Genomic DNA, 12,483 nt, shown 5'->3' on the forward strand with positions numbered 1-12,483 from the left:
CATCTGCAAGAACTGGACCATTTGACTTCTTCAGGGCTTCCAGACAATGAACATGACTCACCTGGGTGCTATTTCACGGACTATCGTGCTTTATGTGATAATTGTGATCTCTGAGGATTTGGATGAATGTATAGGTCCCATGTCACTTGGACATTAACTTGTTTGTGGAAGTTGGGAGCAAATCTATTGAGTTTAGCTCCTCTGTCATACTGCCTCTTGTTTTTTTTTTTTTTTGGGCTAACTTTCAAATATTACTGGATCTTGGACGGATTAATCTGTAAAATGTCATGTAAAGTTGCTAGATTTGTCCTTGGATCCCTCTGGCCCCTCTCAGGTTTCCCTTGAAATGTCAAATAGATATCCAGGCTTCTTTTAATGGATAATCACAAAAGGTGAATATCCCATTGAGGATTGCGCCTTTGTCCTGGAAGCAAACAGAACCCAGGGTAGCAGCTTGGCCCAATTCGGTATGTCTTCTTTGACAATATTCCAGACAAAGTTTTTAAGGGCATGACTAAAGTGTTCAACACATACATTGTGTGGGGGTGTTACATAGATGTGCATATTATATACATATCTTGGGTGTTATTAAGGTCTGCCATGATGCTTCACATGAACAGAGTTACCTGATCCCTAAGGGGCTCTTTAAGAAAACCAACTTGGGAAAGGTGTTTAAGATGTTCTTAATGTTTTTGGTTTGCGCTGGACATTTCCTGTTGCATAATCTATAATTACCAACATGCATTGATTACCCTTTAGGGGCTCATGCATCCAATGACACCCATCCCAATGTGTCCAGATGGTATGTTTTCTGATATGGGGATCATAGGCAGTACTGCTCAACCAAGGAAAGTATCTGCAGCCACTAAATAAAATGGGAATGTGCTTGAATCTTAGCCACCCCTTCAGGCCCTGCTGGGGGATGGGATTGCATTTGTTCTAGAACTGCCTTCCCATAATTCACTGAGAAATTGCATAATACAAGCAGGCCATCAGGGCTGGATCCCGTTATTGGACATGCCCCTCACAGCTCCAGATGTGTTCTCGCCTGGTGAAGGAGGACATTCTGGTTGCAGATGTTCAGGGGAGCCAGGTGGTTAAATCCGTTTCTCGAGAGGGCCAGGCTTTCTCTCTAAAGGACAAAATCAACCCTTTCCTCTTTCCATCTTCTCTAACTCCAACACTACTTCTGCCTCTATGGGGATATATACTTCATATATAATCTGGGGATTAGCACCCCGACTCCCCCGATCTTTAAAACCTTTCAATCCCCTGATGTAAAACAAGGACTTTAATGATTCCCCTGTTGTATCAAACAATCACCCGACATTCACATCAATCCGTTATATTGTGCATATTTTAAATCTAAGAGCTACTCACCCACATGTTCACTCAGTAAAGGCAACACTTTGGCCAGTGGAGATAAGGACTGAGCCTCTTGGAAAGATGACCAACGGTTTATGGTAAACAAGTCAAGCCCCAATGATCATGGGGTTACTCTAGTAGGTACCCAAGCCATCCCTATTTTAGGTATCACAGGGAGAATTGGAAAGGCCTTTAAAACAGTCATTAAGCAACCCACATCTGACAACATTTTTAACATTGTAGCCAGGTGAGAGGCTCAAAGAGGCTAGCAAGATGATATTATTTTATAAAAGCTTTATTCTGATAACAAATGAATTGTAGTGCTATTCTCGGATAATAGATGATACCAAAAGGAAAAAAAAGTATCTTACAAAGAACCAGCAAGGGGACCTGTCCAACCATGCTTGAATGTCCAATAAATGTTCCTTGATTTGGGGTTGTGTGTTTGAATAGCTTCTGAACCATAGACGATGAAGTAAAGTGTTTAGGTCCTCCATGGCAGGTTTGTTCTTATATTGACATGTCTGAAAAGAAGTTGAGGTATCAGGTGAGTCTCTCCAGTCTTGATTAACTCTCCCAGAGTCACAGCGTCATTGCCAGACTGTCTTCTGTCTGATGACAACATCCCTGATCTAGTCTCTTTGTACTGGGGAGACCTCCTTTCTAACAACCCCTATCATGATCTCCATGAATTCCAGTGAGATTGCACTATAGAATATCCCATTCACTAGATGCATGCCTCTAGATTCTGCCCTGGATTGATCTTTTGTTCTCTCTTTATCTTTTCTTCCCTCTTCTTTTTATGTATAATATCTATATCAAGCCCTCATTTTTCATACTCCTTCGCCAGTGATGTTAAGGGCTTTATTCTTTTTCCCCCCGACACGTGTTGGCTTTGCTCTTCCTAGTTCCTCTGTTCAAACTTAGGCACTCTATCTTTCCCTCTCTGTTTCTTTTCATATGGTACTATATTTTTCTCCAACTGTCTCCAGACTCTTCCTCCAATTCAAACTCTCAGATGACACACCTCCTTCCTCTAACCTGTACAAGACTATCCTTTGAACTTTAACGTCCCTCCTCCTGCTCTCCTCTCAGTACATGTCCCTCTTTCTACACTCTTCCTACAACTTGTACTCAAACTTCCTAAACTTCTTAAACTTCCTAAACTTTTATAGTAGGGCACCCCCTCCCCTTGGATGGGGCAAACGAGAATTGGGGACTCCTGTGTACAGAGGGCTGGGCTGTTCTGTGATTAGGCCCTGTATTTGTGGCCATATGGTATGTAAGGGGGCTGGTCGGTGCTTACATGAAGGCCTGCTGCCATCTCATATTTCAGAAAGGCTTGTAACATGACTGGGATTGCCTTCCTTCATCTTGAACTGCTGCAGCATTTCCTGCTTTAGTCTGGGTCCTTATTTTCTCTCATCATTTGGATCTGAAGTCAGAATATCCTCTGGTAAGCATAGGACATTGTTCATTCAATTAAAATTGCCTTGCAATGTGCAACCGTGCTCTGTCTGGAATGCTTGAGAGTCTGGGAAGATAGAATGAGAAATGTTTGTTTCAACGTCAGTACCAAGGAAAAGAAAATGTACTTCTTGACTTGTCAATAACTTTGAACTGTAGCATCATTATTCCGTTAAAGGGAGAGTCGTCCTTTGCTAAACAAGGGGGTGGGGGTGTGTGCCCCTGGAGGGGAGTCTTTCCTTGGTCACCTGAACTGAACACATTTTTTTTTCACTACAGCTCCCATAATCCTTAGAGACTGCATTAGCAATTTAATTGGATTCACCTGAAAAGCAAGGCAACACAGCCTCCCTGAAGAGTGTTGGGACACAAAAGCGCTAGAAGGAGGAGAACAGCAGCAGAAATGCAGCAGAAGGGATCCAACCCTGTGAATATTTTGGCAGCAATTGGGATCTAACCCAGTGAATTGGACACTTTTGGGATTTAACCCAGTTATATATTTTTTCTTTCTTCAGCTAGTACATTGGCCAGGAATTGGAGTGCGCGCCTCACCCACCTTTTTTTCATTTGCTAGAATGAGTTACTGGTTATGGCTAGGAAGCTGGAAACCTCTGTGATAGTGTCATCATTATGAAAAGGGGTATCATTAAGAGGTTTGGACTTGCCCTTCTCCTTGTTTTAGTCAGTGGTGTTGGTGGCAGGGATTTGTGGTGTGAGTTCCCCTGTGATTGCAACCTGCCTTAGTGGGAGGACCCAGTGAAGGTGGTCTGGGAATCCTATGGGGAATCCTATGCACCTTCTCGTTTCCCAGAATTCACTAGCTTGAAGTGGCACCCAGCCGTTTGGACCACCCTCCTTTTTGTCCCTAAGGTTAGGCAGGCGACTTTACCACAGCACTCACAGCACTCACATTGCATTAAATGAATTACAAAATAGGTGCAATATCAACCGTTTACCAATGTTTCATTTGCTTTCAACATATTCCACTATGTTTTAAGTTCTTCATCCTTTTAGAAGTCAGAGAACGCATTCGCTCTCACAATGGTTTTAAACTATTCTTCTAAGTATTATACTGCAAGGATCTTTCATTATTTTCTTTGTTTTTCGTCTGCAATGCTTTGTTATTCTTGGGTGCTACTTGCTTCCTTAGAGTACACATCTCATCATGGGATTTTATTTGATCAACTGATCAGTGTTTGTTTTTAACTGTTTTCCCTAAAGTGTTAGAACAGTGCCACAATTCACATGGTTAATCTTAACCTTCTTTCTCAACTAAAACAGGAGACTGCTGTGTTGGTTTAGTTTGATGCTCTTTTAACACAAGTATCTTTAGTTTTCGATGTGTGTTAACTTAAATGTGTTCTGCTCATGCCTTTTGCTCGGCTGTAGCCTTATACAACAGTAATTGCTCTATTAGTAACACGTGCACTAATATGCAAACTGAATTTCTACCATTACATATATATTTTCTGCTTTTGAAGCTATATTTACAAAGTGATTTTTGGAACCCCTCGCCCGAGTTCATCAATGAATCAGCGTATGTACAATGGGAGGAGCCTCTGAAAATTGCATTATGCATGCCCATATTTCTAGTGCCAAGGCCATGATCCACGTCGCTTTCAGTGGCAGTCTGCATGCAGCTGCTGCGGCGGAAAAGCAGGAAGCCACTACTTGAATACATTAGCGACAGGAGCACAACTAGTACTAAGGCAATCAGAGCTTGTCTCACACCTGGACACATGGGATTTTGGGATGAACCCTCCATCAACATCACAACCTCAACCGGTTGTGAAGTGATATGCTTTAAAGGGATCATTTCCTGATATGCATCTGTTTCCCTTCGGGAGCTCTCTTCGGGAGAATGCACACATGTGTAAAATGCTCGTGCTATGATAATGCATGGCCATTTGAAAAGGAATTGTGTCCGGGATCTCGATTATACCTCGATTATATTTCTGACAGCATTGTGCATCCTCCGTGACTGTGATGTGACAAGAGACCTCAGGAATAGGAGTGAGCACTGCATGGCAGGTGAACTTGTGAGCAAATCCCACTGAGAAAAAGGAATGATATTAGCGTGCGGTTGCTTGTCCTCTCTCTCAGGGTCATTAAATGTTCGGCCCTGATTCTAAAAACAGAATTTGTGTCACCAGGTGTGTGGTGCCATTTTGAAAATCACGCATAAACAGTTTGTGTGTTTTGCGTCCACCTATCTGTATGGTGTGCACGCACAGGTGCACACAAGGACGGATAAGCCTAATAAGATGTCATACTTCTGTTAAATATGCCTGCAGTACTTTCCAAAAAAATACATTGCACGTACACACTGAAGAGACTATGCACGTAGCATTGCACTCCCCATGCCTTGGTTCTAGAGTACACCCCTTTACTATACCTTCTCCGTCCCCTTTGGCAAATTTATCACGAGCTAGATATACTGTATGAGTTTGGCGTGTTATTACATATCTGATTTTTAAAAACATATTTAAAGGTTTATCATCAAATGTATTATGCCACCTACTTGTTTTCCCTTTTCTCTGAGAGTTTTCATCTATTTCTAACTAGGATATTAAGGGCATGATTCATAGAATGTTTTGCGTGCTGAAAAGTGACTTTGCATACTTTTCAGCGGGAAAATCTCCCTCCATTCGCCGTTTCATTGATCAAACTTTGAGTAACTTTCCTGGACTTAGCACAGATCGATCACAGTGTTGCGTTCTACTGAGCGCATCGCATGACACAGCACGCAAAGTGTGTGATGGGCCTGCGCAAAGAAATAAATAAGGGGCAGAACATGCACATTTCCCATTCCTCCTGCAAAATGAGGAAGAATGAGGAATTACGTGTGCATATTGAGAGATGCAACACCAAAGAAATCACGCGACCATATAATTGCAAACATAACCGAATGAATGGATTTCAACACGCAATGGCACATCAGGAAAAGTCACACTCAAACCGCGTGATCTGACCGCCACATGATAGACACAAAAAACAACACGCAAAGGAACCAACACACATAAAGCATGGTATGCATACCATTGAAATGTTGCTCAGCCAGGATTAATGCAGGTATAATGGGAGCCATAGTACATGACCATAGAAGGAAGATGTGGATGAGGACGGCGATGGACAGGATTTTCCTATCATGTACCATTCTCTTTGGGATGCCAGACAACCAGGTACAGGTCCTCCCCCACCCCCAATGTCATGCTAGACCTGGTCAGGTAGTTGTAGGAAGACCTTGCATCACCCACCATCTGCTCGCAGGCCCTCAAACTCCTGGAGAATGTGCTGACAGCCGTACTTTTCATAGCCACAGGATCCTTTCAGCACACCACTACCATTGTAGTGGGCATACCTCAGACCACGCAATCCGAGGTCCATACCAGTAATTGGGCTGCATCACATCACATGCATGTGTGCATAAGCACGTATACATGCCACTCACACTTCACAGATTTTGTGCCAGGAGTTTATGCTGTAGCACTCTTTCCACGTTTACTTGGAGCCATTGATTGCATTCGTGTTGCGCTATAACTCCTCCACCCCCCCAATTGACACAGAACACTTACTGCAACCAGAAGCATTGGCATTCCATCAATGTGCAGCTCATCTGCAATACAAATGGAGTCATCATGCAAATCAATGCCAACATTCCTGGAAGCACACATGACATCTTCACCTACTTCTGGTCACCACTCTACCGGACCCTGACATCATGAACCTTTGGCGACACATGTCTCATCAGTGAGTATGAACTGTCACGCACATGCATGCCATCACATGACACATTGAGCAACCGACCATGACAATCAATGCCAATAACAACCATTCACACATTAGCAGGGTCAGTGCCTACCCACTCTAACCATTCCTGATCACGCCATTCAGGAATCCTACCACACCAGCCAAGGTAAGGTACACTGCTGCACATATAGCCACTAGGGGCATAATGGAGCACACATTCAGGATGCTCAAGTCACATTTCCACTCCCTTAACCAATCTAGTGGGGTATTGCTATCCACTTTAATGTGCAAAATCAGTGTGGCAGCGTGTGTCCTGCACAATGTTTCCACACGGTGTAGCATACCAGTAGAGATGCAGCAGGGTTATTGCCCTTATGCAGAGGCACCACCAATGCCCTTGGTCTGCCAAAGGGCACAGGGAGAGGCTGCATTTAATCATCTTGTGCCTTAGTGCTTCACATGAATATCAGCCCCTGTGGAGCACACACTGTGAAGCCACATACCTGTTGCCATTCAATGATGAATCTGGAGCAATCCACAATGCCCATAACAGCACCATGAGAATGTGGGTCTGGGAAAGGAAAAATGTGTGTTCCCATAGTCATAAAATCAACTGCACCAACCACTGACACGGTCACAAGTAGAAACAACAGTATACATGTTGCACACAACACAATCAACAAAATCCCTTACCACTTTCACATGCCCCACTACAACTAATGTGCATGAGACCCCCATCAACCCACATGGGAACACAAGTAATAAAGCACCTGCACAAAAAGGAACCAGTAACTAACACATGCAAGCACTGCCTTGGCTACTCTATGTGTGTCAAACAACAATATACAGGTGGACTGGCCAAACTCATTTCCTGACAAAAAATCATATGCACAATAGACATCTACATCAAAATAGTCAGATGATATGAAGCTCACTTCAAGAAAGATGCACATGTCAACTCACATGTTTACCCTTGTGAACCAGTCCCAGCTGTACCCAAGAATGTGTCCATGCACCACTTTGTAGGTGTCCAAGGCAGCCTACACTGTTGAGGTGTTCTGTGCAGGCATCCCACAGCACTGTTTATATGAATAGCAGCAACCATTTCCCCTCTCAGAATACCTCAGTAGTGAACAAAAAAAAAAAAAAAAGAAAAACAACACAAGGTCAGATCAGGTAACAACTGCAAGAAATGACTCGCCAGCCTACCAGCACCCCTGCACCCATGCAGCTGGACCCGCTCACCTCAGGCCAATGCAATGAAAAACACCCAGACAGTGACACCAACCACCACCAACAACAACTCCACTGCCTGCCTCCCTGACTGCCATGCTGTCAAGGACCATGTTCCACGTACCCATTGTTCGGTGAGGGGTCATTGCGATCCTTCCGATCAGATCTGGCTATAGCCAGAATGACACTGAGAGAACTCCTGAATAGAGATCAAAGAGGAGTTGGAAACCCAATGTAGAGGAGCAACTGCATACCTCACCTCTCCTCTCCTGGAGACCTCGCCCTCCTTCCTCTCATATGTTGGAGACCATGCCGTCTTTGAAACCAGCTGTTGTGTGAATACCGCGCTGTGTGTTCGAAAGAAGATACCTGTTGAGACACAGGTACAAATGTATTCCCAAATTGATGACAATACAAGGGACCTTGAAGGAATATGAGAAATAGCAAAGAAAAGAAGCTAGTGAAGTCACCAAAAGGTATGCACGATGTCCCGAGACACTGACTGAAGACAATGTTTTGGTCCTAAAGAAACTAATGATGAAGTAAAGAATCAAGTAAACTTGTAATATGAAAAAGAAGATTACACATTCACAAGTGCTGCAGAAAAGCAACCGTTGAATAAATGTACAGATGCTGAAACTCAAGGTAGACTAAGTCATCACAGAAGTTGGCTATACGTAGTGAATAGATTACAGATGCAAGACCCATGAAGCTGGAAGGGAAAACTGTGTTACAGTAAGAATAAGTAGAATCGTGGAGCTGCAAGACAAGTCTGTCTGGCCTGGAGTCGAGAATGAAGCAGCGAAGGTCAGCTATATAATCTGAAAATGAGCAAACGTGCAGAGGATGAATCATCCCTTGTTAAGATGTAAAGAAAGAACACCAGGATTGCTGAGTTTAACTCATTCAGAGCATTTAAAACCTGCACAATTGACCAAATTGTGGTCTCCTGTCATGTGAGCCAAGGATGAAAATAGAGTTTGAACTTGGAGTCCCAGAACAAGATAGTGAGTGCCCTCACTCCTGTGTATTCTGAAACACAAGGATACTTTGCAAGGCCAAGTTCAGAGGCAATCGTAATGGCAGAAGGCATGGGCAATGTTAGATGCTAGGCACATGGGTGGGGAGGTAGTGTCATGACCCATCTCCTTGCACCTGGGTCTGGGCTTACATGCTGCTAAGTGAACCGAATGTTCCAGACATGTCACAATCATGCCAACCAATTGTAGTAGTCTGTATTATGAAGGACCTTATAGTTTGAAGACCAATGAGAAACTGTGTATCTAATGTTTCTGAAGATGACATGTTTTAGAGGTAGGCATATGTTGTCCCCTGATAGTGGGTAGCCAATCACTATCCTGGCTCGTATAGAAAAGTTTACTTAGGTGTTCCCCCTTAGCCAATCCTGACCCTTGATAGGTTCTTTCATTATTGCCATCTAGTATGACATCACCTCTGACATATTTTTTATATATAAACTATGATTTGCGGAAAGATTGCTAAGAGACTGAGCATACATCCATTGATTATTGTTGTAAACTCCCTGTTTTAGATAATAGTTAGTAAAACAGTACTTTGCCATCTTCATGAGTTGGTTCCATCATTTGTACTCGTAATTATTCTGTATGATCCCATACATTACATATGCATGTTCCTAAAGGGCCCTAAGCTTACGTGGTAGCATTGTGGATGGTTCAAAGATCCAAACTAGTTCTACTCCAGAGTTTCGGACAACCGGGCATCATCTGCCATTAGCTGGAGTTTCCTGTGGAGAGAGGCCGAATAGAAATAAACTTGCAAGTAGAGCCAAGAAGGTGGGCAGGTCCCCCTTTGAAGAAATCCCTGCTCGGTTTCCGTGGGCGCGCTGCGGATGGAAGACGAAGTGGTCAGATTGAAGGAGGAGTCAATACCGAAGGCCTTGAGTTGATTAACGAATTGTAAGTAGACTAAGGGGAATATCAGGTTAAAGGGCGGGATTGTGATAATAATGAGTAACAGGAAATACTGTGAAAACAAGAGAGACTGCCTAGGAGTCCTAATTTAAGGGAATTAGAAGGAGACATTTCAAACTCCAACAGGAGTAGAAATAGAAAAACGCACAAGCCAGGAACGTGTAAGGTGATGTCTCAAACCCTGTATAGGGTAAAGTAAAGGCAAGAGAAGAAGTACCCCATATTTATAAAAGAGAAATAAATAAGTGGGAAGGTAATCACAGTGTTTTATAATATGCAATAGGTGACTAGTCTAAATATTGTTTGTTGAATAAAGTATCAAGGAGTGATAGAATTGTGAAGAGTTTAAAAGAAAGTGTGATTAAAGATAATCAAAAGAATGGATAGGTCACTGAAATAAGAGGATTGAGCAGCGATTGATGGTACTTGCTCATATTTGTTGTTTTAAAACTTTAAAAGTGGTAATTTAAGTTAAGGTAACGGGTTAATTTCACGATCTGGTAAGTATTGACAGTCAAGTGAGACTTGTTATTATGGAGAACAATCTTCTCATACATCAAAGCAAGACACTGCCAAAACGTGCTCCCAATCTCAAACAGTACAGTGCAGAATTGGTAAAGGGCACAGCAAATAAAATGTTCATGCCATGCCCAAAAGGGGGATCATTGTCAAAAGCGGTATTGCAGCACATGACCACATACTTGCATGTCACGTACACAGTTAAGAAATTAGAGAAAAGATTAGCAATCTTAGAACTTTGGCAGATGAACAAGAGGAACAAGAAGATCCACCACCCAAAGAGTGCATGCTTAATCAGCATAAGGGGGAAGGCATTGAGCCCTCAGCTCCCCTTACCTTGCCTGAAGCAAATAGTGTAGCTGCAGAAGAGATAGGAGTGTATCCTTTAAAGGAATTGAAAGCAGTGACGGGATATCATAATCCGATATATGAACCCCCCGCTTAAAGTAATGACGACAGTCCGGAAGAGAATAAAAGAAAAGACAATGGGGTCATTACGAGGTGGGCGGTAAGAGATTACTGGAACCGGTAAGGGCACTAGTGCTGGTAATCCCTTACCGCCCTACTACGAGGTCCCTTAGTGGGTCCCTTCCTTAACACCTGGTTTTGCCAGGCGTTATGGAAGGGACCCGTTAAGGGACTTCAGAGCTAATAATGGGCCCACTAATAGCGCGCCCGTTATTAGCTCCATCCCCATTGAGCCCTATGGGGGCTCAAATGGGAATGGGTAATGGTTCCCAGAATGAGGACTTACCGGGTCCTCCAAGGCCGGAATGACCAGGTAAGTCCCTATTCCGGGCACACGGACCCAGAATGTGGTAAGGGGGTAGGCATGGCGCTAATAGTGCCATGGCTACCTCCAACCTCGTAATGACCCCCAATATTTATAAAATCATACAAGACAAGGAAGAAAGAATAGAACGGTCGAATTTGTCAAAAAATCAAGAGATGGAAAGCAGAAAAAGGTAAGGCTGACGAGGTAGCACTCGTACAAAACGAATGGATGGGAGGACAGATATTACTTAAGGTAGATGGGAAAAGTGTTGAGGAATTTAGACAAAGAGAAGATGAGGACAAACACGAGAGGAAGGTTAAGGAACGAGAGAGAAGATTAAAAGAAGATGAGCAAAGAAGGAGAAGCAGGGATCGACCAGAATGGACATATCAGGAGGAACATGAGAAAGATGAAAAACGGGCAGAGGAACAAAGGAAATATGACAATAGACAATGACGATAGAAGAAAGGGACAGACGGTAAAGAATGGGAGAGGAGGAAGAAGCACACAGATTACGGAAGAAAAGGTTACAGAAAAGAAGACAAGAAGAGGAACGAAGATAGGTAGTGAGCAGGGAAGAACAAAGGCGGAGGAAGAAAGAGCCAGAAGAGATGCGAGAAAACAAAGGGATGTAGATGAAGAAATAGAACAAAACAGAAGGCAGCAGGTTCAGTTTACCAGTTTGACACATAAAGATCAAATGAGGTCAATCCCAGAAATAGAGTGGGATAGAGTGGAAAAGGTTCTCCTGATAAAGGAAGTAATGCCAGCAGCATCTAGAGTTATGTTAGAAGAAAAAAAAATATGAGACAGAAGACATTGGAAAAAGGATCAATAAGGTCTATCAACAATTAAGATGTGATAGCGAGTATGGAATTGTAGGGACCGGTGATCGAACTCCAGTACCTCAATTACAAAGTGAGGAGGGAAACCTCCTTAGTGATGAACGTCGAGCATTGCCTTTGCGTAGATTGTACCCAGACAAAGGTGAGGAGAATGTTAGTCATACTAGTTGGGGGTCTAGAAATGTCAGAAGAGGAAAGAGAGTCCAGTCTTGGGGCAGAAGGAGGAAGCCCGCAAATGGATAAGGAAGTGAGATGGTCAGATCTGGAACAGCCTAAAGATAGAGCTCCAGATCCCATAGCATATCCTGTGAGTCCCCGAGTACAGTCACACAGTGAGAAGGGAGAGTCTCCACCATATGTAAGCAGGTTAAGGTCATTGCCGGCAAGGAGACAGATAGGGACCATTATCTTTGCAATGGATAGACTAATAGTGGGATATGACTATGGGATAGGGTTTAAGCAGTTCCCCTTGTTGGAGAAGGGTTCAGCAAGACTGCAATATATTCCATGGCCACAGATGGACAAGGATAACTTAAAATGTAAGCTCCCTAATTTGCCTTCAGGGACTAGGACATAG

This window comes from Ambystoma mexicanum, chromosome 1p (assembly GCF_040938575.1).
Source record: "Ambystoma mexicanum isolate Mex_15411 chromosome 1p, UKY_AmexF1_1, whole genome shotgun sequence".
Taxonomy (NCBI): domain Eukaryota; kingdom Metazoa; phylum Chordata; class Amphibia; order Caudata; family Ambystomatidae; genus Ambystoma; species Ambystoma mexicanum.